At 47.8% G+C, this 4,753-nt stretch overlaps 1 pseudogene; it reads right to left on the reverse strand.

Annotated features, from left to right (window-relative positions):
- Window positions 1-1,645: 1,645 nt before the first annotated feature.
- Window positions 1,646-4,615, reverse strand: LOC116084438 (annotated as a pseudogene).
- Window positions 4,616-4,753: the final 138 nt, after the last annotated feature.

Raw genomic sequence — 4,753 nt, forward strand, 5'->3', positions numbered from 1 at the left:
AAGACCCTCAAACCAAGACTGCTTGGAGTTTCTATTTTGCATAAATCAAGCAATTTTCAGTGGAGTCACGGGAATCTGCTTGCCTCTGCCTTCCAAGTGCTGGGTTACACGTGTGAGCCCCCAAGCTTGCAGCTTGGACTTTTTATCAATGTGAATCCCTCACAGGGAGACTTCCGTGTTACACAAAGGCACATGTTCTTCCTACAGTCTCATGTCAAAAGCTGCCTAACATGAAGAGATTCCCAGGACATCACACCATGGACACAGCAGTCACTGCCAATTTCTAAATAGTAGAGTCACTTCTCTTTGCCAGGTTTTCATTTTTTAACAGTCTCCTCAATTCACATTCATTTCTGCTTCTGAATTATGCTTCTGCATACATGCATCTCTTATGACTGAAACCTGCACAGTGGTCATTTCTGCTTTCTTTAAAATAAACACACCAAGGCTGTCTCGGCTGTACTGTTCTCCAGCAGCTGCCTCCTAACATAGGCAAAAACACTACTGTTCTCACTAGACTCCCACTAGAATCTAAGTGACTGAAGTCATTTGCAAACCTCCTGCCCTTCTGTGTTGACTCATGAAGAAGCAGAATTTTCTAGGTCTTTTACCCTTTTGGATATGAAAGATGGATATAGTCCAGGGGACCAGCAGGGAGTCTTAGCCTAGAGGCAGCAGTGAGTGAGATGAACAAGCTCTGAGGGGCTGTGCTGATGAGTGACTCTGCTGCTATGGATGCTGAGCACACAGAGTGAATGGAGCTAGCTGGGATGGGCTACCTTAGGCCTGGTTGAGAGTTGAGGTACAGGGTTTTGGAGAGAGACACTGACAGTTCTGGCCTCCATGGACCCTCTGTGATCCCACTTCTGGTCTGGAACTTTGGGAGGGGACAGGTTGGTCTGTCAACACAGACCTGAGGCCCTAATAGACTGAACCACACACTGCATTAAGTGTCCTGGGTAGTGAGTAATAGGTAAGATTGTGCTCAGACTCCAATGGGCTTTAAAGCACAGAATTTGCTAGACTCTTCTGACTAGAGGTGAACAAGATGGGAGTAGAGCTCAGAGGCTTGAGGAAGCCTGGCTCTGCTTCCTGAGGAGGATAAGAAAACAATTTCCAGATGAGAAGCAGGGTTTACTGCAAGAGCTGTCCCCATTGCTGAAGTTGTGGAATAGAGACCTCCTGCCCAAGAAGGCCCATCCACCAGTGACCTCAGCTCTCTCTTCAGTGTCTCTAGGACAATGGTGCTTTCCCCTCTCCTGCCTTCCATATGACACAGAGGAGGCAGCAGGTGACCCTGAGCCCCAAAACAGGAGAAACCCAACTTTTCTATGATAGTGCTCACTTTAGGCCTGTCAGAAGGGCAGGGACTGGAGAACTGGTACAAATAAAAATGAGCTGAGCATTTGGAGTTGCCTGAGCTTTGGGGAGATGTGGGTGTGGAGGAGATGGGCAGGTTGAGGAGAAAGCAGTATTCCATTGACCTCTCTAGCGCAGAACTGATCCCTGTGAATGGACATGAAACCAGCCTTTGCAGTCAGGAAAAAGTTCTTTATTCAGTTGCTGTCACCTGTCCTAGAGCAATCCTGGGCTCAGCTAGAGGGAAGATGGCTAGCCAGAAGATGATCTAGTTTGCTTCTTGTAGTCAGCTGTGTTTCATTGTTTTCTTTATCCAGTGTAGAAAACTTGAAATTCTGGTGACGATTTCTGGACTTGTAAAATATACATGCCCGTAGGAGATGATGCCTGCAGCTGTCTTTTTACAAACAAGTGGGCCTCCAGAGTCCCCCTGTGAATTAAGGGGGCACAGAGCACTGAGCTGTTGTTCACCCTGGTCCCAACCTCCCTCTCATGTCAGTGCTCCTCCCAGAGAAGCATGACTTGTCCTCTCTGCTTATGGGAGATGAGAGGAGAGCCCTGGGGCCCCTAGCCTTCCAGCTCTGACTGTGGACATGGTTAGGGCTGCACCTCCCTCCTGAGACCAGCCCCTGCCCTTTCCCCAGGTCTGTGATCCACTCTCTAGGAAGGTATGTGGGACCCTCGTCTCCAGCCTGTTGTTTAATTACATGGGGACAGTGAGTGGGCCTGATGTCAGCATGGAGGGGAAGCCCACTGACAAAGTGTGTGTCTGCTCAGAGGAGACAGCTGGCTGTGGTTATGACACACTGGGGGGAGCCCAGCTTTCTAAAGCCTGGACCTAGAGACAGGAATTTGTTGCAAACACCTTTCTCACATACTGCCTTCAAAAGAGGCTCCTTGAGAACTCAGGAGGCACTACTTGGTTACTGATACCTGATGTTCCCAGGGAGAAAAATTATAGTCAGTAAAAATAGAGTTACTTGTTGCTTGAGTTTCTATGTCTGACATTCCTTTCCCCTCCCACTGAGTGCAGAGCTGACTGCAAGCCAACTTACCTTAAGAGTAGCACGTTTAATCTTTGAGTCCCCCACACATATCTTATTGGCATTGTAAAAAGCTAGAAAGTACGATGCACACACCCAATCCTTCTGTACTGTCAACTCAACCTCTTGCAGTATGTTTGATAATGTCCCATTTGGCACCGTGTGTCCCCAACCAGCCACAGAGCATACATCTCCTGGCTTCACATGGGCACTGCTCCTGGGCAGGTTGAGGGGCCTCACCACTCTAGTCCTCTTGGCCTTACTCTTCAGCTGTTGGGAAAGAAGCAAAAGTCCAGCTCATGTCCTGCTGGACTGAGACACTCTGAAGGCCAGGATGGAAGGGAAGGAATTGAGGGAGGTGAGAGCAGGAGAGACAGTTCATGGACCAAGATGGGGGGGGGGGCAGGTCTCACCTTTAATAGCATGATGTCATTGGAGAAGAAAGTATCATTATAGTCTGGATGGGAATGATATCTGCTACAGGGATGATCTGCTGTGTCTCTTCCTTAGCCTTGAGGTTGTGGGCCCCCAGTGTGACTGTTATTGAGCTTTAAAGAGAGCAGAGTGGAGAGGTGAGATGTGGAGTCAGAGAGAATGCAGTTTAGGAGCTGTGAAAGGCAGAGTAGGCAGGGTGGGGCTCTAGCTGAGGGAACTTGAGGACACAGGAGAGACTCAGCATTTGACCTCCTGCTCTCTGCTTCTCAAAGACATGAGACTCCCAGGGGCTTCCTCTTCCTTCTAGTCAATATCTCAAAGTTTGCATTGACTCTTAATGTGAACTTTCAACCTCAACCACTGCTTTAGTTTGGCCAGTGCAGTTGATCAACTCAAGTGTGCTGCTGGCTCTGACCTCTCATACTCTGACCTCAAATAAACCTCTTATCAGATTCCCATTTTCACAGTCCTGTCTTCTAGTGAGCTCTCATGGGAACATCCAGAGGAAAGAAAGCTTGGGCTAGCTGCTTTGCCTCACCTTCCTTTGCAGTGAGCAGCTGTCAGCACAAAGTTGTCTCGAATCAGAAAGCCTCCACAGTAACTGGTATTCCCTTCGCTTTTCTCAGACTTAATAAATGCCATGTAGGGACGAGAGTGGGGCTTGACCTCATGGCCCCCGAGGATCTCTTCTGAAAGAAAAGGCTAGAAAATGAGGGGTGTAGGAGTAATATTTAAGGTCACAAGTGTAGATGTAGGTAGCAGGTAACTAAGAGTAGGATCTTTAGCCTCACAAGTCTGTTGCAAACAGAATTCCTTGCACATAGAATAATCTTTGCTGAATCTTAAGCCACAGAGACCTACTCTGAGAACTGGTGAGTAGCCCTTGTCTTCCAGCCCCTGCTTTACAAATACATAGAGGGGTAGGCTCTCTCTTCATAATGCTAGGGGCTGAGGGGATCCTGGGTGTCTTGCCATTCATCTTGCCATTCATCTAAGGTTAGTGAGTCTCCCCAACCACTCTAATCTTGATTGGTGACATTTCCTCAATTATTACCTACAAGCTGTATAGAGGTGGATTTTCTAGCATTTTCCCATTCTGGTACCCAACACTTCTTGGGTTTTTAGTAAATGTTTGGCTGCATGTATGAAGGAATTCAACTTAGTCAGAGGAGCAGGTGGGTCAGTGCTAGTTGAACTCAGAGCCAGGGAGATATTGGAACAGTGTACTGCTCAGATGGGACCTGCAAAAGAAGTGCAAAGGTCAACTGAAACTGGACTGCAAAGCTAGTGGAGCATGTAGTGCAGGATCTCGTCAGCCTGGGCCTCTTTCTTCTGTAGAGCTGATGGTGGACTTAATGAGTGATGCTAATATTCTTGAGCTGGGGAAATAACCATGTTGTAGGCTTGTCACTAAAGCTATCTTTATTTTCTGCCACATTCTTTTTAAGGATGATCCAGTCTCCAGAAGGTGAAAAAAACCTGGGAGATGCTAGTGCCTACTAACTTCTTAAGAACAAATCCCTTATTCAGACCTTGTTGAGAACCTAGCCAGTGTCAGCTTTCCAAGACTAGAAACCTAAGGTTCAGAAAGCTCCTGGATTCAATCCCAGGGCAAATCCTGATGACTGCTTGACAGAAAGTCAGTAAAGGTTGCATAAGATGGCACCTCTGCCACAGGGATGCTCACTCACCTGCTCCAGCTCCAAGGGGCAGAAGTAGGGTCAGGAGAATCAGGACTGGTGGCATCTTCCCAGGAAGGCTGCGCAGGATGGAGGAGGGCAGAGTAGACACAGCCCTTGGAAGGGGAGGAAGGAGGTGTGGGCTCAGGGGCCTCACAGGCATTTTAAGCCTATGCACCTCTGCTTCTGATTGGCATTACATTACTTAAGGAAGTATTCTGGTTTGGGTAAAAATGA

The sequence above is a fragment of the Mastomys coucha genome, unplaced genomic scaffold (genome assembly GCF_008632895.1).
Source record: "Mastomys coucha isolate ucsf_1 unplaced genomic scaffold, UCSF_Mcou_1 pScaffold9, whole genome shotgun sequence".
In the NCBI taxonomy this organism is placed as follows: domain Eukaryota; kingdom Metazoa; phylum Chordata; class Mammalia; order Rodentia; family Muridae; genus Mastomys; species Mastomys coucha.